A 23,083-nucleotide genomic window follows, 5' to 3' on the forward strand; every position below is an offset into this window, starting at 1 on the left:
TTTTTGTGAAACTCCTGGAGTTCTACAAACTGTTCGTGAATCTGGTGACAGTTGGTTTCCTTGCACAGCCGTCTCCTCGCGGAGCATCAGCCCGTCCCCCAGGTGCCGGGCCGAGGAGACCTGTGAGCGCCAGGATCGGGGAGCAGCGGACGCCCAGGAGTGTGTGCGAGTGCGAGTATGTGTGTGCATATGTGTGTTCATGTGTACATGTGTGTACATGCACAGGTACATGAGTATGTGTGTGCAATGTGTGCACATGTATGTACATGTGCAGCAGCGGAGAGAGGTTAACCCACTGACTCACAGATCCCCTCGAGGCAGACCAGAGCCTCCTTCCCGAGGCCTCCAGCGGCGTCCTCCCCCCACTAACACGTCTCTGGTCTGGCCATCTCACCCCCGCCCCGGGCCCCATCCAGTCCGTCACATTCGGCTGGCACAACAGAGGTGCTGTGTTGGCTCTCACTGACGCGGGCCCCACCCTTTCCAGAAAGCCACGGGGTTTCTCTCCTCCCAGGGCTGCTTTCCCGTGTTTATTTCTGACCCCAGAAGTAACCCGCTGTCCAGAACCGGACGGTGTCCCCTCACTGCCCCCGTAGAGGTAACTCGTTGCCACTAGTTTCTTGCAAAGCCCAGAGTCTCCCTGGCGGCTGATTGTGACTTGGAGCCACCGGGTGCCAGGAGGCATGAAGGCGTGTGAGATGAACATGCAAGTGCAGATGAACACGCGGCGGCACGCGGGCTGCACCCTCTGCCGCGGCCCGGGCCGTGGGACTTGCTGACTCAGGCAGTGGTTTCATCATTGATTTTGTTTTAATTCTACAAAACGAGCCAGGGAGCTATTTTTAGGAGTGGTTTTAAGCACAAAGAAGAACTTTATTTAAAAATAGATTTGACAATGTAAAATAGACTAGGGCTTCCTCTCTGGCAAACAAACTCACTTAAGATTTTTTAAATTCCCAAATAAATGACTTGGAAATTTTTTCTGCCTTAAAGTCTGATCAAAGGCAGGTCTTGACAGGTGGCATTTGTCATGGGGGCACCTGCTGGTCCGTAAGCACCTGATGAGGCAAAAACTTACTTTTTGAAAAAGTAGAAATGTGGTCAATAGTTACAGAGTTTTAGGGCATAGAAAATATTTTGCAGTAAGAGGACTTAGCCCACCTCAAAACCGCAGGGATAGTTGAGAGTTTGGTTTGGGTTTTGGTTTTTTTAGTATTTAGGCCCTTTCTCAGCAGGGAATTAAGTGGGGTTGGAGACGGGCTGTGAGCTCACCTGGCGTTTGGTGCAGATACGTCCTCACTTCACTGGGGCCACGTCCGAGCTCAGCAGCCTCGTTCGCAGGTGAGCAAGCCGGGCTGGACAGAGGCTGGCTGGGGTGGGACGGGGCGGGGGGCTCAGAGCTGCACCAGCTGGCCCAGGTCCACCCCGCAGCTGCCCCCCGGCCCCTGCAAGGTCACTCCTGAGCGGGACTCTTGGGATCAGCATTGGGGTCGGCACCATGACCAGAAATACTCTTGTCCAGCCGCTCTGTCCTTTTGCCGTGGTTAGATTAAGCAACAGCGTGCAGACAGTCCCGTTGCCAAGTCACCATTCACAGCCCACGTCTCTGTCCACCCTCCACCCTCCCATCCCCTCCCCTCCCCCTCTCCCCCTTCTCTTCCCCTCCCCCTCTCCCCCTTCCCTTCCCAATCTCCTTGGCCTCCCTCCTCCCTCTCTCCTGCTCCCCTCCCCCCTCCTCTTCCTCCTCACCACCCCATCTCTCCTTCCTCACGCCCTCCCCCCTTCTCCACCCCCCGGTGCTAATGAACTCAGTTCTGGGTGACAGCTTCGTGAGCACTTCTGGACTAGCTCCCGTCCTAATAATGGTTCACACAGCAGCCAGCGCGTGCTGAACGTCCTCCGTGAGCCTTGCCGGGTCGGTAGCAATGATTCACAGCGCAGCGCTGTGAGCAGGGACGCTTGCTCTTACGCCGCCTTCCAGAGGCGCAGGGAAACTGAGGCACAGGGCGGCCCTGCACCTGCGTCGAGACACGTCTGATGAACTCGGCTGGGCAGGGACAGTGTTGGGTGGGGAGATGGGGGCACAGGGCACTCCCTGTGACCGAGACCCAGGCCGTGTGAGTCCTGGGGGCCCTGGGAGGTGGCGCTGCTGCGGGTGACCAGGATGCGGTAGGTAAGTTTGGTGCCTTCACAGACCAGTTGTTGGCACCCGGTGTCAGCCTCCAGGGGGCCCCAGGGCTTGGCAAAAAAGGCCCGTTGACCCGCTGGGCTGCTCACGACCTCCCCCAGAGTCTCTCTGAGTCACGCACCTCACGGCTTCGCGCACCGAGCAGCTCTGTGGCATTTCCCCACCGCATCCCCAGCCGCCCCGAGTCCCGCCTGTTCCAGACACGGGGGTGGAGGAGTTTCTGCAGGTGCACCTGGCGGAACAGGGAGGGCCTTCGAGGACAAAGGCCAGGTGCCCCCAGCACCGAGACCCCAACCACCACGTAGGAGGCCCCCCAGAACTAGGTGTGGAATCCCCAGTGCTGGGTCCCCCCGTAACTAACAGGGCCAAGTCACCCCCCACCTGAAAACGCTCCCCAGACGGTCACCTGCGTCCTTGTCTAGACCTGCGAGAGTCTGGGAGAGACGCCGGGCGGGGAGGGAAGGGGGCGTCTCCCTCCCACTTGTCCTGCATTTTTGAGGACCCCGGTCCCGTCTCTGCCCCCTGCTCTGCCCGGCGGCCAAAGGCATTCGCTCCGTGGCCACCCTACCCGCCTCTCACCCGCCAGGCTTGACGTGGAGGAGAAATTTTCCTCTCCCAGAGGCCAAGGTGAACACCTAAAGGTGGCCCTTTGCCCTGGGGAAATGAGGAGATAAAAATACTTAAATCGTCCTTGCCAGATGCCATGTGAATTCGGATTTCTAACTGAAAAGAGAGTATTCCTGGCCGGAGGCTGTGCTGTCTGGGGGTTCTGAGGGTTCCCCAAGTCATGGGCTCATTTGAGGAAGGCCAAACCCCGGTGCTGGGATATAAGTAAAAACCCTTGAACACAGGCAGCCCACGGAGGGGCCGGCAGCCCCCAGTTGGACACCGGGGTGCGCGGCTGCCGCGGGGTTTCAGCCGCCTGCGTCCCTCGGAGGCGACCAGCTCCGTGTCCGGACACAGCGAGGAGATTAGCGAGCGCTTTCCCCTTGCACGGGGCCGCCTGTTCACTGCGCCGGTGACATGCAGTGATAATGCTGACAGAAGCCAAAGTGAAATGTCATAGTTTCGGATCCGATGCGTCTCCGGGGAGCTGGAAGGAGGCTTGTTGTGCCTCCAGAGACTGACAGCTAAATCCTTCATCCTCGCAGCCCCCAGCATATGGCACGAAGTAGGGTGTGAAAGATAAGTTTCTCGGGGTAGGTGCAGAAATCTGTGCGGCGTTTTTGCCGCTTGGCTGCATAGGAAGATCAGAACAGCCGTGTTTTCTGAGAGCAGAATTTTAATGCTTTGAAGCGGTGCCTCCAGATTGGTAATGTTGATACAGAACTAATACCTACTTAGAGTAATTAGCAGTTCACGCAGCAGGCGCAGGGGTAGCCAAACGAGGAGAGGATTAGCTAAAGACAGACACCCTGCCCTCCACCGGAGCCCGCGTGCCCCGCCCGGGGGGCCTCCTGCCCGTGACGCAGGGACTGTGCCAGGCGCTCCGCCTGCTGCCTGTGCGGTGGGGAGTCAGACGTGCTCAGCACGGCCCTGCAGACTCGCACTGGGCCCGGCACGGGGATGCAGGGTTGTCCTGGCCCTGCAGTCGCCCGGACGTACTGGTCACAGTCGGGGTGCCCAGCAAGCCCTCACGCAGGGCACTTCTCATGGTGAGCCCGGGGTCACACATTCTGGGTCTGCCACAGAGGAACCAGGGATCCACTGTCAGCACTGGGCCCCGAGAGGCTCCGCGTGGTGGTGGCTTTGTGTTTGGGGACCACCCCAGGAAGCAGTGAGCACTCAGGAGCCTGGATTTTGAAATGACAAAACAACCACCCCTGGCAGCTTGTCAGGCCCAGGAATCGCTCGTTTTCCTCTGACCTCATGCTGACCCCGTGGTGCCCGAGCTGTCACATCCGTCCCACTGAATGTTCTCTTGTGAGGTGATGGCAGGTTCCTGCAGAGGTGGGGACTTCAGGGACAGAATTCCAGCCATAACAAAGGGGCGCGAGGACTTCGTGTGGGTCCTCACTTTGAGTGTCTCCCGTGGTCCAGGCTGGTGCGCGCCTGGCACCAAACGCAGCCTGGCACTGCCAGGACCCCCGGGCGACAGAACAGCCTCATCCCCAGCGTGTGGACAGCTCTGCGGGCGTTAGGCTCACAGTGAGTCGCATTCCAGCCACGCACAGTAGGACTGTGGCTCGTCGGTGATGGAGCACAAACCGAAACAAGAACGAGGAGCAAACGCACATGCCAGGCCGCCAGCCAGCACGTGCAGTTTGAGCAGTTCCAGGACGGGACCTTGGTCTGGGTCGGACAGGGACGGGAGGTTCTCAGGGTTGGCCTCGTTTCTGATGATTCAGCCAAACCGACAGTCGGCGAGACATTTCTGGATTTGGAATATTCAGGTGAACCAGGAGTTTTCTTCCATCAGAAGGAACCTGCTTTCGAGTGCCACGGGTCTGGCTTTGCCCCGGAGGACCGGTGTGCCCAGGCAGAGGAGCCCTGGTCAGGCCAGCTGGGGAGCCGGCAGCCGCACGGAGCTGGGGGTCTGCACAAACCCCCTCCATGACACACAGGGAAACCTGCGTGGTGGAGATTGGGCGCCGTGGAGAAAGCTCCGTCTCCACTGTGTTGTCCTGTCCCGTCAGCCCTACTGCGTGACTTGTGTGCGCAGAGTTGGCCGAGACGCAGTGAAATAGGTCACGGGCTTTGCCGCTTTCTCCGCAAAGCCCAGCTGGCCTCCCCGAGGGGCTGTTTCTCACTGACTAGGTTTGCTGAGAACCGTGTGAAGACGGCAACGTGAGAGTCACTTGTCGTGACCCGTCTTGTGATCCTCGTAGAGCAGGGCAGCCCAGCACGGAACAAAGGTGTGCGCACAGGTAACAGGGCAGGACAGCGTGGGGGGGCCCTTGGTCCTCCAGGGTGTTTCAGGCAAAACCCGCAGAATCTCGCTGTGCAAAGGGAGTGCGGACCCTGCGGGCAGCCAGAGCCGCCAGCTCGGGGCAAACGCCTTGCGTTTGTGCACTGTTGCCAGTTCTTGCGGCATTTCAGTGAAGCAATTAATTATCCTGACGCACAGGAAAGTTGAGCGCGACCTGGGTTCCAAGCCGTCACAGGTAAAGCAAGACGTGGCTGCTTGCGATTATGCACTGTTCTGTTTATCTGTGTGTGCATCTTAAAACCGCAAAAACTTTGTTTGCACTTGAGCTGCAGACGCAAAAGTGCTCTGTGAATCCAATTACGGGCAACGTCGTCTGTGGAGAAGGCACGGGGTGTTTATGTCTGGTTTATCATGTTATTTTTCCAAAGTACTTTGAAGGATTTTGCAATTAATCTGCTGTTCCATTTGATTGAAACTTGGAGTTCGTGGTCTACACCTGTCACCTTCCTGCAAGGCACATCAGGCCTGGCGCGTGCAACCTGCGTGTTAGCAGGGCGGCCCCGCTTGGCACGTGCTCTTGGTGAGCCTCCCCTTCCCGTGTCCTGTGGGCCTGGTTGGTGCAGTAGTCGGGACAAAGCAATGGCCCTGAGGGATGTCACCCCCTTTGCTGAGTGGTGGGGCCGCGGGATGCTGTAAGTGCCCCAGGGGGCAGCCCGGTCACCAGCAGGGGGGCCTCTCGCACACATCAGCCTCCAGCCCCTCATCCTCTCCTTACGCAGTGTGTGGCTTTGCCCCCCGCCGTGCTGGGGCTGCTGTAGGGGCGGGGACCCCCATGGAGCACCCTTCCCAGTCTGAGGACACAGGCAACACACAAACAGGCCAGCAAAGTGGCAGGTGGCGATGAGTATCGTGGTGACACGGGCCTGGCACAACGGGCGTGGTGACATCCGAGCGCCAGTGGAGTGCCTGCAGCAGAGGGGTCTCCGCGAAGGGGGGCACGTGTGCCGGGAGCAAGGGACTTCACATTTGCAGCATTTGCCCTAAAACTGAGAAGACATCATTGCCCCTCCCCCGTTCCCTCCCCATCCCCCTCCCTCTGCCGGGGGAACAAGGCCCAGATGTGTGCGGCCAGCTGGTCGACCGAGCACAAGCCGCGTGGGTCACATCTAGACCCTGGAGTGGCCCCTCTAGTGCCAGGCTGGGACTCTCTGTGTTCACACGCGACCCTGTGCCCTGTTCGTCCTCCCTCCCCGAATCCCGTCCTTTTCATTTTAATTTTAAGCACGCTGGATTTAAACAGCATTTACACAGGCTGCTGTGTCTCGTATTGTTCATTTGGCAATATTAACGGTGACCTTTCAGAACTCTCAATTAGACTCCTCCGAAGAGACAGAAAGGCCGAGCCACCAGCCGGGCGCGGGGAGGATGCAGCGCGGGGGAGTTGCGGCCACTGGGGGAGGAAGAGATGTCCCCGGAGAGGGGAAGGCCTGGGTCCCCACGCATCCCCCCGCCGGCTGGTCGAGCCCAGGCTGTGCACCCTCCTGGCCCAGCCCGGCAGAGGCAGCAGCGTGACCAGCTTGGGGTCAGGGGTCAATGGCTGGGATCAGTTTCCCCAGGCCAGGGCCGTCACTGGGGTCCACGGCGGTTTCAGCTGCAGCGTCTGAAAAGTGCAGAGGACGGGGACAGTCACTCTGCAGAGACCCAGCTCCTCCTCCACAGAGATCCAGTGGGAACAGCCTCCTCACCCGGAGTTTTCAGGGTGGGCTTTTGCGGTGGAGCAAGGACGGCGAAGCTGATTCGGGTGGTCTCGCTACTCTGGGGGCTGCCCCATGCCATGGCAGGACTTGGGGTGCAAGCCACGAATGCCCAGCGTGTCTGTCAATCTCAGAGCCTGTGGCCGGCGGCCATTTGTGGACGCAGCAGCTGTGTCCTCTCCTGCCACCTCCAAGGGGGCCCCCCCAGGAGACCCACCCTCAGGGGGCTCGCTCTGACCCTGGCAGGTCCAGATGGGGCTGTATGTAAAAGGCGGATTAACCGTGGCGTGGCCTGGCGGTCTCCCGCCCAGACAGCACCTCCCCGTGAGCCGGCAGCTGCTTCCTCTCACGGCAGAAGCTCCGAGTGTGAACCCAGTGAAGTTTTAAATTTGGTGCAGGCCCGCAGCATGGCCGAGAGGCTCCATTTGCAAGGGCTTGGCTGGGCTCCTCTGCACGCATTTGTGTCAACAATGAAAAATTACATCAGTAACGGCCAAATCAAATACCCCAGTTGTGTCAAGATTCCCCAGATGTGATGTGCAGACTGGAGTCCCTTGTAAATTCCACGTCGCCTCCTTCCCTTAAAGGCACCGGCGGATTTCTCCCCGATGGCACTGGCATGGCTGCCCAGGTTTGGGTTCGGAGTTGAAAGTCCTGCTCTTTCCCCCCACGCAGAGAGCAAGTAAGTCGTGCCCCCACCCTAGTGCTCAGTGGCCCCAGCATTTGCGACAGGAAGGCTGGGGGAGGGAGGAAGACTCCGCAGGCGCCCCCGCTGCTGCTGTCTGTCCACCCTTCCCAGCCGATCTGCTCCCCGAGGGCCCCGCGCCCGTCCCAGCAGCTGCTCGGCTTTGCCCCGTGCAACGTCTGCGGGGCTTTGCCCCGTGCGGCAAGGCTTGCTGTGCTGCCTTTGGGTCGTGAGTTATGAGGGCCTAAGACCCCACTCGGGACCCCGGCCACCACCCCTGCAGCTGACATGCGGCAAAAAGCTGCGGTTGGCCTCATTTGCCCAAGACCCACTTCTCAACGGTGACAGGTGGGGTCGCAGGCGACAAACATGCGGGAAAAGGCATGTGGCCAAACCGAGGTTTTTCAGGGGCAGAGAAAGTTTGGCTACAACACAGACCCAGGAAGCAGGGCAGACGGCAAGGCCAGCCCGAACAGAAGTTGAGGATTCCGAGCCGAGGACGCGGACTGTGGAATGTGCCGGAAGAGAGGTAAAAACCAAGCCAAGCTCCGCACAAATCGCAGCGACTCCCTAACGTTTAGGAAACGCCTCGGCTGAATCTCCCGGCTGTGCTGTGCTTGCGGCTCTGCAGGACGAGGGGTTGAGAATGGCTAACAGTGAGGTTCGGGCCGGAGTGAAGTCACAGCCGTCAGCATTCGACTTGCCCTTCACACACCACGTGGTGACATCCAGAGGAGCTGAGATGCCGTCCCCATCGAGGCCAGGGACAGGCCTGTGTGGGGCACGTGTGGGGCCTGTGGTCTCCGGAAGGCCCTGATTCTGCTGCCTTCAGCTGGGCTTTCTGCCCGGGTTCCTGCAAGAGCAAGCTGCTCTCCACTCAGTCCCAAGGCCAGCACTGTTCTGGAAGCTTCCGTAGCCTCACCCCTTCTCCATCTTCCATCGGGTAATCAGGAAGCAGAAGACCGTCCCTGCCTAAACACAGAGCCAGGTCACCATGAGCCTGTGGGGAGTGACCGCCAGCCCCGCTGTTGGGCAGGTGACCCTGAGCTCCACGAGGACAGAGCCGCACAGGCCCCCACAGGAGGTGCTCTGTCCACGCGTGTGGGATGAAGGCACTCGATCTGCGTGTGTCTGCTTGGTCCCTGCAATGCGTGTTTTGTGCACCGTGGATACCAAGGAAACCTGGCCTTTCATAGAGAGAAAGGACGCTTCAACCGAGGCAGCCGGCCCATCAGGTGGCTCTGACGGCTCCGCCCTCCCCGCACCCTCACGCAGGTGCTGGCAAATGTGCCTCGTGGAAGATTCTAGGTTCTATGTAGACTGTGCTCACTTGCTTAGGGCTCACAGCATCCTGCCCTGGTGGGCAGTGAAAATGTGACCCAATTAATACGGGAAAAGAATGTGAAGATCGGTAAAAAATAAATCCCCTGAAAGTGCGGCAGGTGCCCAGCCTGCTCCCGGCTCCGCACGTCCAGCCGCTCCGGCTCCGCCGGGGGAAGCAGAGCGCGGCATGCAGGGACCCAGGACCGACGTCAGTGTCCAGCTGTGCCACCGCTGAGCTGGGGCGTCACCCCCGGGCCTCCGTTTCCCCATCGGGAAAAGGAGTAACATTAGATTATTAAGTGTGAAATGTCCAATTTCATTAAGTACTAAGTTTGACACTTGGTATCTCTCATAGTTCACTTTGACACTTCTTGTATTATGTTTATTGTGAAGGTCCATCCTCAGTCTTCCAAATGCATGGTTTGGCTTGTGATTATCTTTCAGATTTTTTTAGAGCAATTTTTGTGAAACCATGGATAAGTCAAAAATTGGGGTTATTTTTGAATATGGGCTCCATCGTGGAACCAATGCAGCTCTGACAACTCGACATATCAACAAAGTGTCTGGGAAGGAGGTGGCTAATGAACGCACAGTACGTCGATGGTTTGAGAAGTTCCGTCTGGTGATTTTAATCTTGAAAATGAGCCACGTGGGTGACCTGAGACCAAGGTGGATGATGATGAGCTGAAAGCTGTAGTGGAAGCGAATCCACCTCAACCTATGTGTGAATTAGCAGCAAGGTTTGACGTTACTGTTCCAATAGTATTGGACCATTTGAAACAAATGGACGAGGTAAAGAAGCTGGGTAGATGGTTCCACATGAATTAAATGAGCGTCAGAAGAGAAATAGTCTCGAAGCTTGACTTTCTTTGCTGTCACGACATAAAGGTGAACCATTTCTACACCATATTGTTGTGTGTGATGAAAAATGGATTCTTTTTTTATTATTATTTCAGCATAGTATGGTGGTACAGATATTTAGGTTACGTATATTGCCCTTGCTCCAAGCATGTCCATCCCCCAGACAGCGGGCACCGCACCCATTATGTGTGCATATACCCATCCCCTCCTCCCCCTCCCATCTGCCTGACGACCGATGAATGTTATTCCGATATGTGCACTTAGGTGTTGATCAGTTAAAACCAATTTGATGGTGAGTGCATGTGGTGCTTATTTTTCAATTCTTGAGATACTTCACTTGGTAGAATGGGTTCCAGCTCTATCCAGCAAAATACAAGAGGTGCTAGATCACCATTGTTTCTTATAGCTGATTAGTACTCCATGGTATACGTATACCAGATTTTATTAATCCACTCATGTATTGATGGGCACTTGAATTGTTTTCACATCTTTGCAATTGTGAATTGTGCTGCTATAAACATTCGGGTACAGGTGTCTTTCTTATAGAATGTCTTTTGTTCTTTTGGGTAGATGCCCAGTAATGGGATTCCTGGAACAAATGGTAGGTCTACTTATATCTCTGTGAGGTATCTCCATACTACTTTCCACGGAGGTTGCACTAGTTTGCAGTCCCACCAGCAGTGTATGAGTGTTCCTGTCTCTCTGCATCCATGCCAACATTTATTGTTTTGGGACTTTTTGATAAAGGCCATTCTCACTGGAGATAAGTGATTTCTCCGTGTGGTTTTGATTTGCATTTCCCTGATGATGAGAGATGTTGAGCATTTTTTCGTATGTTTGTTGGCCGTTATCCTGTCTTCTTTTAAAAAGTTTCTGTTCATGTCCTTTGCCCACTTTTTGATAGGGTTGTTTGATTGTTTCTTGCTGATTTTCCTAAGTTCTAAATAGATTCTAGTTATCATCCCTTTATCGGACGGGTAGCATGCGAATATTTTCTCCCATTCTGTAGGTTATCTGTTTGCTCTCGTGATAGTTTCTTTGGCTGTGCAGCAGCTTTTTAATCTGATCCGGTCCCATTGGATTCTTATTGACAATCGCAAGTGTTCGGCACAATAGTTGGGTAAAGATGAAGTGTGGAAACACAGTCCAAAACCGAATATTCATCAAAAAAGCTAATGGTGTCTGTTCGGTGGTCCAGCACTGGTATTATCAGAGTTTTGTGAAACCTGGTCAATCAATTACAGCGGATGTCTACTGCAACCAATTGGATGAAATGATGAGGATGCTTGCGATTAAGCAGCTGAGATTGATCAACAGAGACAGGTCAATCCTCTTGCAAGACAATGTTCGACCACGCGTCGCACAAACAACGCTGCTCAAACTACAGAGGCTGGACTTGGAAACTCTGTGTCATCCACTGTATTCACCAGACCTTGCACCAACTGACTGCCACTTCTTCCAGACTTTGGACCACTTCTTGCAAGGAAAAATATTCAGTTCTCAAAAGGCTGTGGAAAATGCCTTTCACGATTTCATCACCACTCACTCTTCAGGCTTCTTTGCTGCTGGCATAAACAAGCTACCGTTAAAGATGGAAAAACTGTGTCGATAGTTCAGACACATACTGGGATTAATTGTACTGCTTCTTGTTTGAAATATAGCAAACAGCACTTTTGATCCAAAATCAGACGTGTCATATTTAATGACCCAATACAAGCCCTGGGGAGGGGCAGGCCAGTGTTGCAGCTGACAGGGTCGGGTCACACGGTACCGGCTCCCAGGACGTGGGTCCACGGTCTTCCCAGCAGCGCCCCTCACTAGCGCTGAGCCTTGCTGGTCCAGCCTGTGTCCCTCCACCTCCCCTCCTCTGCACATCTCTCTTGCTCTCTGGGAAAAGTTGCCCGCCATCTTGGCTCAGCCAGCCGGCCCCGAGGAAGTTCCTGCAAGGGGTCAGCAGTGCCCAGGGTGTTCACTCACTGCCCATCCAGCCCGCGTCTCCTGAGGGCCGGGCACGGGTGTGGGGAGCAAGTGAGCAGACGTGGTCCCTGCCCTCACCCTCTTTTATGGACAAGGCAGAGGCTAAATGTGTGATTCTAAGTACACCGGAGGCTGGAAAAAGGCAAATATGGTGAAAATAAATGTGCATAATAGAAGGTGACTCTGACCTTGTCTGGAATGCTGTGCTTGTACATCGTAGGAATGCACAGTAATGCCGATCCTATGGAGCAGGAAACTAATTCTCACTAAAATGTTAATGGCCGATAGGTTGGATGGGTTATTCCCCTAGGAGTAGTTGTTTTTCATGGGTAACGTCTATAAAACGGCATTGCCTTAAGGATCTTCTCACAAGACTAAGGTTCCAGATAGTTCAGTTTGGCAGCAGCTGGCATTTATGCTCAAATGCTGGGGATCCGGGGTGAGGGAGATGGGGTCTCGGTGCTCCCGTGCCCAGGCTGCAGGAGAGGGTCTATGAGAGTCGTGGGCTCAGGAAATGGCGGCCGTGTCAGGGGACGGCAGCCTTCTTACTGTATAATGAAAATATTTTATCGCCGGCGAATCACAAGGTGAGCGAAGCAGCGTGGCAGAGCTAGTGGTCAGTTTCTTAAGTAAACTGGAGCGAAGGGCACCCGTCGATTGAAGGAACGTGGGTACCACTCCCACAGGTGCTCACCACACCCACGAAGCACTCGGTGGCGGGATGGCACGGGGAGGTGGCGGCTGTTCCTTCTCTTTCCCCCCGCAGATGGCACAAGCTAACTATTCTCACTTGTGTGGCACCTTACACCTCTGTAGACGTTTTTCAGAATGTTGGGAAACAGATGATCACGTCTGTTTCTGTAGCCGTGTGCGAGTTTTTTCATTAGCGGGATCAGGCAGGACCATCTGTGTGTGTTAGTGCAAAGTTTGCCACCAGCAGCAAGTTTAAAACTTTGGAACAATAGCTGAGTGGGATGTTTCTCCGCAGTCTGTGAGCTGCCCGGGAGGGCCTTGGGGTGCAGAATCCACAGCAGAGAGACCCTGAACAGATCCAGGGGCTCAGAGGCTGTGTTTCCCCCAACCCAGACTAATGACAACCAAGTCAGAACTTTCCAGAAAAATCGGTGGGTAGAGCTCCCTCTGCTGCCAGCTGGCTGTGTGTCTTCCGACAAGTTAACTCACCTCTCTGAGGCTAGTGTCCTGGAGCAGTTGCAGTTGATGAGCTCTCAGGGCCCCCAATCATGAGACATGACTATGAAGGCTTAGCCTCCATGGAAGGTTCCAGAGGACAAACTGCAGCGTGGGAAATCTGCAGGCACGCCGGGCCCTCCTTCTGCATGCAGCTCCCGAGTCACCTGTCCTAGAGCCGTGGATCCCCTCCCCGGGGAAGCTCCAGGTGTGTGTTTAGGCCCCACTGCATTGGCTAAATCGCAGTTTGTAATTAAAGCAATGCCGAGGGATGAGCAGGGACTTTATCCTGTGAACTGCACAGCCCCTGCTGGGGCCCTTGGCTGCAAAGTGGTGTCCTCGGAGGGGTTGGGGGCCCTTGTGGAACAGGCAGGGGACAGAGCCACATTCATCCAGGCACACAGACATGGTGAGCTGCAGTGGTTCCCGGCTAAGGGGACCAGACGCTCGTTCATTCGCTCAACAAACACTTGCTGAGCACTGTACATGCAGCCCTGTTCTAGCGTGCCGGGAGGCAGTGGGGTCCTGGAAGGGGCCGCCAGGCGGGTGTGGAAGATTCCTGTTGCTGCTCTAATAAGTTGCCACAAACGCAGTGGCTTGAACAGCCTAAATTTTGACCTTGCAGTTCTCAAGTCTGGCAGCCAGTCGGGTGTCGCGGGCAGGTTCCCCCGGAGGCTGCGGGGCAGGTCCACCTCCATCTCCTTACCGTTCGCAGCTTCTCGAGGCCACCTGAGCTCGGCCCTCTTCCCTCCTCAAAGCCAACAGCGCAGGGTCTTCCAGCCTCTGCCTGACTCTGACCCACCTGCCTCCTCCAAGACCCTGCGATGGCCCTGGGCCCCCCGGCGGTCCAGGACAATCTCCCATCTCAGGATCCTTAATCTAACCCCATCCCAGTCTCTTGTCATGTGAGAGCCATAGTCACAGGCTAGGACTCGGACATCTTTGGGGGCCGCTGTCCTGCCCACCCCAGGGGGGATGAACGGGCACCCACGGCCTTGGGCAGCCCTGCGTGGTGCCGCCTCGAGCAGGGCCAAGCCGCAAAGCAAGCCGAGGATGGAAGGTGAGGACGGGAGGTCGAGGAGGCTGTGTCTGGGCAGCAATATTCCCCCTGCGGAGGGAGGGGCCGTGGGGCCATGAGGACGGTCAGTGCCAATGTCCTGGGGCTGACGTGCCGGGCTGGGAGGAGTCATCAAGGCAGGGCTGGTGGGGGTCAGGAGGGTCTTCCGTGTGGGTGACAGGGCCGGGCAAGCTGAGGTCAGACCGGGACCGATCCCAGGCAACGGCGCCCTGCAGGCCTGGGGCCCCCGCGTGGGTCTGCTGTGGAGCCCAGGAGGCGGCGGGCTCTGTGGGGGGCTGCCTGGTGAGGCTCGGGGGGAGTGAGCAGATGGAGAGGTTTGGGTGGGGGTCCTAGAAAGGGCACTCAGAAGGTCACCCAGGCCCTGGCGGGGCAGCCGGCGTTGATCCAGAGCAGGTGCTGAGCCGCCGTCCCGAGGGAAGTCCGAGGACCGCGGTGGAGCCTGCTCACCTTTGCAGGAGGAAGGGGCAGCCCCATCGGCTCCTCCCCTCCTCCCTTCCCCGCTCCTCCCTCCTCCTGCTCCTCCCCCAGCTGCCTCCCCTTCTCTCCAGCTTAAAGCCTGGATCAAATATCACCTTTGCGGAGCACAGTCCTGCAGGAACATCGGGCCCTGCCGGAGCACCTGCTCCAGGGACACACCCGCAACCACAAGGCGGGGTCCAAGTGGCCAGAGGGCCGCAGGCTCCGGGGGAGCTGGCCGGGAGGTCAGAGGGGCAGCTCCGCGCACAGAGTTCCTCGAGTCCGGCCTCGCCCTGGATGCTGGTTCAGAGCCAGGCCCCGGGCCCTGTGGCCATCTGGCCCCCGGGCAGCCCAGGGAAGGGACCCCGCTAAGCTGCAGCTCCCTGGGGGTGGCCAGGACACCTCGCTGAGAGGCAGGAAGTCGTGTTTGTTTAATGTTGATGTACTGATGGAAACAAACAGCAGACGTTTTCCGGGCCACTGGGGACGGCCCTGGGACTGGCGACATGGCAATTAAGGGCAGAAGGGCCGGAAGCTCTCTGAAGCAGGCGGTCGGCCAGCGCTGGCCCCGTCGTCTCGTCCTGACATTTCAGAAGAGCTTTATCCCTCCTCTCTCTGGGCAGATGTGCAAATATGCAAAAATAAATAAGGATGGTTTTGCGTCTGCACATCCGCATGGAGGGGCTGCACGTGTGCCCCTGACACGGCTGGGTGCAGAGTGTGCGTCCTGTGCCGCTGGGGGTGCATTTTAGAAAACTGAGCTGCGAGGTGCATGTGGGGTCCCCCTCACTCCCAGACCTCCCACGGGGACTGCCACGGGGTCCCCAGGGCAGACCCGTCTTCTCTGGGCTTCTGGAGCAACATGGTGACAGTGGACAGTGGGGAGGGGTGCAGGGGCCAAAGGCTCCCCCAGAAAGGAACAGTCTGTGATTTCACCCAAGTGTTTGGAGCCAGGCCCCTGTGGGTCACGTTAACTGTAGAGTGATGGGGCCCTTCACTGTGGTCAAATGGACCGGGTCCCAGAGAAGGCAAGACGGCACCCAGGGGGGAGGCTGAGTCCTGGGTGAAGAGGAGGTTGGTGCTGCCCGGGGCCTGCCCTTCCCCAGCCCACTCTGCCTCCTGGGGAAGCTCAAACCCACCCTTCCTGGAAGGTGCCGCCAAGCCACTTTTAAGCCCCTACTTCCCGGGTCATGCCCGGCCCTGGGGACAGAGCCCTCTGGGTGTTCGCAGAGGACTCACTCGTGACAAAAGGATGTTCCTCTCGGTCTGGACACACCAAACACGGAAAGAGGAGTGAAATCTGCTCACTCTGACCCCACGCTGGGGACAGTGCCTGGGCGGCGTCACCCCAAGTCCTGGACCTACAGCGTGACCCACGGCCAAGCCCACGCTCAGCTCACGGGGCAGAAGTGCTGCTGGGGTCACCCGCGCTGGGTGTCCTAGGATGATCTGGTCCCTTTTGCTAGAACATCGGCATCGGCCTCAACCAGACTGCGAAGCACCGTGCGATCCGCTCGCGCCCTGAACAGTCTCCGGGTGCAGCGCGGTGGGCTCACCGGCCCCTGCGCTGCCCCTGGACAGAGACGCTCTCGCTGCCGTGGAGGAGGCTGCTCCCGCCCGGCTCAGGGCTCCGGCAGAGGAGCTCGCGCTCTTGGATTCATCACTTACCGGGCAGGCTGAAGACAGAGCTCCGGCTCCCGCCTGCCTGAAGGCTGCTGTCCCCCTGGGTCGCGCTGGGTGAGCGAGGGCTGTGCCGGAGGACAAGCGTCCAGCAGCACGAGTGGCTGCGAGTGATGAAACCTCGTGTGCAGAAGGGCCCTCCCCGGCCGCACCTGTGCCAACAGGAAGTGCTGGCGAAAGCAGATGATCAAAACGGTACCCGAGCTCCATGCTCTCTGCAGCCAAGTGGCTTTGCATCTGAAAGCAACATGTAATTGTGGTCTTCAATGGGTTCTAATCAGAGATTTTTTTTTTTAGTCTTGGCAATTTTTGTTCATTACTAATACAGAGAAAGATGCAACCCGCTGTTTGGTGCCTGAATATAAAAGAGCATTTCTGTGCAGTGCAGCCCCGTTGCAGAATCTTCCAAGGTGCAAGTCAGCCGCGGAGGCCCGTGAGGTTTTTTATTCCTTCTTTCAAAAACACAAGCTGTTTTCCCCCGGAAGAGCATGTGATGTAGGAAAACATTAGCGATATTGCAAAACGGTTGCATGAAATAACTGTGGAAATATTTCACCAGCTACATTAACCTTGCTCAGCTCCTCTTCCCCTCCCAACCCAGAGGGAGATAATTCCTGGGAGCCTTTATCTTTTCCTCTATATAATTGCTGCTTTAAATCACAAAAGCCTTTAGAGTCACAAATGCTAAATGCAGGGAGCCGTGTTAGCAGAGCGGCCAGGCCTGGCCCCCCAGGAGAGAACCCTCTGGGTATCCCTGTTAACGCCGTGTGACAAGAAGGCCCCACGCTCCTGGGGAGGTGGGGGCCTTTTGTTCTTTCCTTCCTAGGAATGGATACTTCCTGGGAGTTTCTGTTTCGCTGGTAATTGTTCTTTAAATTAAGACACACCTTGCAGCCCTGACTGGTGAGATAAAGACAGGCTGGTGGGAAGTACCTGGCTTTTGTGAAAAGTGGAAAAGGTGATAAGGCCTCGGCACCCTGTTCCCTGCGGAGTTTAAACAGGCGGTGACCACGAGGCCTCTGTCGATGGCAGGGCCAGCGTCTTCCTGCCTGTGACATCCTTGCGTTTGGCGATGACCCAAGAGGAGGCTGCGCGGGCGTCCGTGGGTGGGATGACCTGAGGGTGGCCACAGGCTCCTGCCTTCGCGTGGGGGCGTGTCCTCGAGAGCCCCGTGTTTGGGGGCACATTTGGTGCTGAGAGGGGCTGGGGTCTCCTCCCAGCCTCGTGGTGGAGAAGCAGCCGCGCCCTCCTGGGCCGGGGGCTCTGAGCTGGTCTCGCCCGCCAGGAAACGGGCGGCGGCTGACTAGCGACGCCTGCGATGCCCGCCAGGGGCGCGGGGTGCCTACGCCACCGTCTTTTGCCGTGTCTCCCGTGTCTTTGTTTGCTTTTCTCTGCAATGTGATTTATAATCCGTGGGCAAACTCGTGCTGCTTTTCATCCACTTGAATCTCTGGAGGAGCCTCCGAACGCCGGCCCCGTGCTGGCGTGTCCTCGTGTGCTCTGTCACTGAGTTGCCACACACACCCCGCGAGGCTGCTGCGTTTGACAGGAGAAGGGACCATTGGCTTAGTGGTCTCCGCAGGGCAGCGACTCCATAAATCCCGCTCTGCGGGCCGGAGGCGCGTGCCCGGTGGCGTCAGGGTGCTGTGCCCGGGCAGAGCCCGTGTTCGGAGGCGGTAGCGACCCTCCAAGGCCACGTTGCTCATTCCCCGGCTCCGAGCTCTTCCGAGGCAGCAGGTCACCCTCGCCCCGTCCAGCAGGTGCCGAGCACGGTGGGGACCAGGGGGAGAGAGGAGTGTCCCCTCCACGAATCTACCTCACGTCTGAAGGCTGCCTTTCCCCGAGAGAGGCCTTTGCTTTCTGAGGAAAGCCCAGAACCTCCTTTCATCGTCTTCTCAAGTGCGTGTGGCACATCAGCGTGGGCGGGTTTGGGCCAGGGGGGGAGGGGGTTGGCCGGGTGGCTGGACGGCCATCTCTGGATGCCACGCACGGAGGACAGAGCAGGGCTCTCCTCTGCCCGCAGCCCTGCCCGGTCTCAGTGTCTGAATCATCAGAAAAAACCCTTTCTGGTTCATTGACCTTTCTGCAAATTATAATTTACACCCAGGAGTAAAATGTCATATAATTTTCATACATTTGACTTAGTTTTTTCGCTGCTATCTTTAAAAACGACTCTTTATCAAGATTTCATGCTGGAATTGTCCAGGGATAATCACCTGGGGAGAAACGCTTCGTTTGCTCGCTGACCCACGCAGTGTCTCCCTTGGGGGCAGACCTGGTGTCGCGGCGACCGCCGCTCTGGCAGGGGCCTTGGTGAGACTCCGGGATTGGCCGGGGAGCTCATGAGGCAAGTATCGATCACCTCCGAACCGACCCCATTAACTGGCTTTTCTTCTGGCCACAAATTAAATCACCAAAGTGGAGACTGGATGGGCAGGAATCTGCAGAGACCGGGCCTCACGCATGGCCACCCTTCCCTGGCAGTGGGAAGTCTACAGCCAACACTCCCAGCTGGCCTCGTGCAGACAAACGGGGTCACCGCGGAACCTGGGCCCGGGGCCCCTTCCTGCTTCAGGATGAAAAAGGTAGAAACATCCCAGCCTCCGCCTGCAGGAACCTTGGACTCTAACACGTGAGAACGAACAAACTGGGATTGCAGACACTCAGGAAGCCTTTCCAGAAAAACATGCACACAGGTGTGGCCCCTGGCGGAGAGGAAACGGCAGATCATTTTGGAGGCATCCAAAAATTGTTTCTGGAGATGCCGGATGTGCTTTGGGTGTTTATCTCTGTAATTGCCATTTTATTTATTATAGAAAGAAGCCATAGTTCGAAACTGTAGCAATGCCTCTAATGTTGTGGAAGGTCTGTGAATGAACAACAAACAAAGACACCCTCTAACCAGTGTGGCGGTCACACCAGCTGGCGAAATTACTGCTGTGGCTGTACATGTTAACACGGCCCTATCACGGAGCCCGCTGGTCTTTCTTCCAGACCACGGTAGGATCTCATGTAGCCACGCCTCCGCAGTCAGAGGTGACCATGTGGCTTGCTTTGGCCAGCAAAATGGAGCAAAAGCAGGGGTGTCCCTCCAAGAACGAGCCTTGAAAGCCACAGCCTGAGTCCCCTGCGGCCCGTTTCAAGCCTGGGCAATCCTGGAAGCAGAGACTAAACCCCCCACGGATTCCATAGTGCATGGCCTCCTGGCTGGTCCACGGTGCACACGTTGCACGAGCCAGAAATCAGGCTCTGTTGTTCAAAGGGATAAGATCTGGGGGCTGTTTGTTACTCCTAACCCAGCCTTCAGCTGACAGATGCACCCTGAACTTGCAACAGTATATTTCTTGCAGGGACACAGAAAGTCTGTGGAGGCCAACAATGTCAAGTTATGCAAACTTCATGGGGATTCTCAGACCCTTTAATGTGCCCTGAACATTTCCGAGAAGAGAGGATAGTGTGGTAGTTGTCACATACATAAAGCCACATGTTCCTGCCCCTCCCCCAGCACTGGCCCTGGGCCACATTCCTTGGGACAGTACCGTGACCCACAAAGAGTCCGCTGCTTCCTTCCTCCAGCTCTTTAGGAATCTGCGTGAGGAGCCGCCAAAGGGAATCTCGGGCCCTGCTTGCTGGGGGTGCCCCAGGGGGGAGGGGGGACCACGTTCTCCTTCTGTGCTGGGGCCACTTCCCTCGTCCTCACTGAGCGCTCCTAGTCAGGCATCTGGTCGTGTCCCCAGGTCCCAGACAACCAGAGTCCTCAAGGGCATGTAGACGCCCATCGGGCCGGCCACACATCCATGGGGCCCCTCATGCCACCACACTGGCTCAGGCCCTGGTGGTGACCCCATAGCAGCCTGGGGGGGTTGGCCGTCCACGCTGTCAGTGCCTGGTCACCACCCACCAGGTGGACCCCAGCACTGGGCAGGGGGGTCCAGCAAGCATTTGTGGGAGGGACCACCTTGACCTGTGTGACCTGGTCCAAGTGCCCTTGCTCCTCGTCACGGAGGAAGTCGCGGTGCACATGCACCAGAGCCTGCGCCAGGTGGCAGCGAGCGTCCATCCGGCATCTGCCCTGTGCCAGGCCCCTCCGCCCTCCCCCCCCACCCTCTGGCTGTCACCCGAGTTGGACGGACGCACAGAATGGTGCTCAGGGACAGGCTGCTGCTGGTCCAGGTGTCACAGGCAGGAGGCCGTGGGCTGGGGCTTACGCCTCAACCCCAGGGGTCCCAACTGGTGTGGCTGAGGCTGCTGCGCACCCACCCCCGCCGGGCACCCACACGCCCCTGGGCACACGCTGGCAGGGCCCAGGGCACTGTGGGTTGGTGTTTCTGGTGCCCGTGGCTCTGGTGTGGGGCCAGCAGGTGCCCACAGCCCCACCCTGTGCGGCACACGTGCTTGGGCCGGGTGGGGTGGGGTCCTGCCCCAGACCCACTGCCCGGTGCCACCTCTGGCGCTGGCTGCAGGGGCTACACCTGCCACCACCAAGGGAGGCTTCAACCACGTGTGTGTTCAGACAATGAGGTTTAATTTCTCTCGGGATCCTTCTGTCTCTTGTCAAGTTTGTTTAAAACTAATGGAAGTAATTAGTGCGGCAGGTGCAGCTGTAGGTACTGGCCCCAGGCGGTCCCCAAGCCGGCCGAGGCCAAGACAGGCTCCCTCCTCCCCACGCGGATTCCCTCCGTGGCACCAGCAGGACCTTGTGACCTTGGGTCCCTGCGTTTCCACGCAGGATTTCCTGCCCGACACGTTCGATCTGGGGCCCCGCGTCCCTGGAGCCCGGTGCCGGCAGAGCGTCCGGCTGCTCCTGGCAGCAGCGGAGGCGAGGGCAGTGCAGGCTTTGAACTGCCCCAGGAAAGTCCCGGAAGCAGCGTCAGGCCTCCCCAGCTGAGGCCGCAGGCGCAGACCCCAGACCACATCTGGGAACGCAGAGTGGAGAGAGCCGGGTTAAGTCTGTGCTGGGCAGCACCATCAGGGCATCTCCTCTGCACCCGGGAACACGTGGTGTGTGCCAACACTTGCACATATGTGTGCACCTGTTCCTGTGTCCTCCTGAAATGCGTTTAACCTTGCAGAAATAGACACAGACTCAAAAAATGAGATGCAAGAGGAAGGAAGCAGGTTGAGGAGGAAACAAAGATAGAAATTAGAATGGAATGTGCTGAGGTTAGTAAAGGCCTCAGCATTGTTAGAAACCGGCCATGGCATTGCCTCTGAGCCTCCCAGTAGCCCAAGTGAAGAGGGAAACCACATTCAGGCACTCTACAAAGAAAGACAAGTAGGCTGCTGGGAAGAGTCACCATCCCGACCAGAAAACTCCTTGAAGTTCTCATGAACACCCCACGCAGAGGCCCCCACTGTATCCTGTGGCATCGTCCCTCCAAACTGCACTGCGGGGTAGCTTTGGAGGGCGCTGTCTTTAGTTTCACTGAGGGTCTCTCCCCCAGAGGATGCCTGTCACCCGCAAAGTCCTTGGATCCCGTGACCAGTGACCCCTGCTGCCGCATCCAGGCAGCGCAGATGCTGGCACTCTGTTCCTGCTGAAGTGGCATCCACACTTGCCTAAGAGGTCGCTAAAGCCATGCGCCTGCTGATTAAAAAAATACAATGACATCATATTTAATCCTGAAGACACAAAAACCCTCCCGCTGCCGTCCAATTCCATGAGTTTTATTAGAAATTTGCTCTTACAGAACAAAGGGGCTTATCTATATATTTCGTGCTAATCTCTCAGCAATCATAGAACCATCATTTCTATCCTCTGTCAGTGACAATTGGGTGTCAGAGATGATTGATCCACTCAGTTTGCTGCTGAATTTAATTTGTTTACCATTGGGACGAACAGTGTATAAAAGCAGTTTAGAAATTTCTTGTCACTTGAAAAAGTGTGATTATTCCATCCTTGGAGCGGGGAGTGTCACAGCCGCCGGTCCTCACCCGCCAGTGCCGCGGTCAGAGGAGCCCCTGTCAGGGGGCACTGCAGCCCCCCACGCCGAGGGCTCTCCCATCCAGACAGGGCAAGTGCCTGGTGTCACCACATTTGAAAGCATCTTTGTATTAAAGCCACTAGTGGGAGGTGCTGGTGACGGGGACGACGTCTAACGTGAAGGATTTGGGGCAAGGGGATGCGTACGGTATTTATTATTTCGAGACAGGCAACAATAAAAGGTGAGCACCAGGGAGAAAAACACTTTATCAAATGTAACAGCGAGTAGCTTTTTTTCGTTTTGGGAATAAATAGTAATTAAATCATGTAAGCTGTGACAGTGAAATTGCTTAAGAAACCAATCCTCCCACCATAATTGCCTAGATACCCACACTTTTATAAATACTAGGTAACTGTATCCATCGTTTTATCAGCACAATGTGACACTGGCTGTTGGTGTCTCATAATTCACTGCGGCATCGGGTGACAGTTGCAAAAGCGGTTGGATAGAAACACGCTAACGCAGCCCAGAGCCACACGCGGCCACTGAGAGGTGTTTCTCTCCAGCAGAGTTTAAAACAGCCGCGGCGCTGGGGCCACTGGAAGGGGCTGCGATGCTGTTGCCTAATGAATGTTCCGGAAGCAGCACCGTGTGCAGGACCTGCAGTGTCCGCGGACTGGCTGCCTTCGACTCCCTGTTAGCAGGGAAGCAAGAGCACCGTGGCTGGCCGGGCCCTGGCCTCCCACGCACCTGCCCCAGCCCACCTGGCCCAGCCCACCTCGCTGAGTAACAGAAAGGACCAGAAACACAGCAGACTCGGGTTCTGCTGCCGGAACCCACCTGCCATGGGAAGGTCCCTAAATGCCAGCTCTCCGTCCCTCCCGCACTCAGCCTTCTTGGGGTGGAAAATGGATCCATTAGGGGCTGCAAAGCCTACGCCAGCAGGCAGAAGGTTTGCGCGCGGCAAGAATGGGGGACACGGGGAATATTCTTTACGCAGAGAATCCCCAACACGCCCCTGTCAAACCGCGGTTGAATTCAGAGATAACAGCCACCAGGGAGAGCTGCATCTGCAGAAACCGAGGCGGCTGGGCTCTAGG

General features: G+C 57.0%; 1 protein-coding gene across 1 annotated transcript in view; it reads left to right on the top strand.

Moving 5' to 3' along the window:
- CDH4 (cadherin 4) overlaps positions 1-23,083 on the top strand; it is a 342,817-nt gene that overhangs the window by 229,047 nt on the left and 90,687 nt on the right. The window lies entirely within an intron of this gene.

This window comes from Lemur catta, chromosome 17 (genome assembly GCF_020740605.2).
Source record: "Lemur catta isolate mLemCat1 chromosome 17, mLemCat1.pri, whole genome shotgun sequence".
NCBI lineage: Eukaryota > Metazoa > Chordata > Mammalia > Primates > Lemuridae > Lemur > Lemur catta.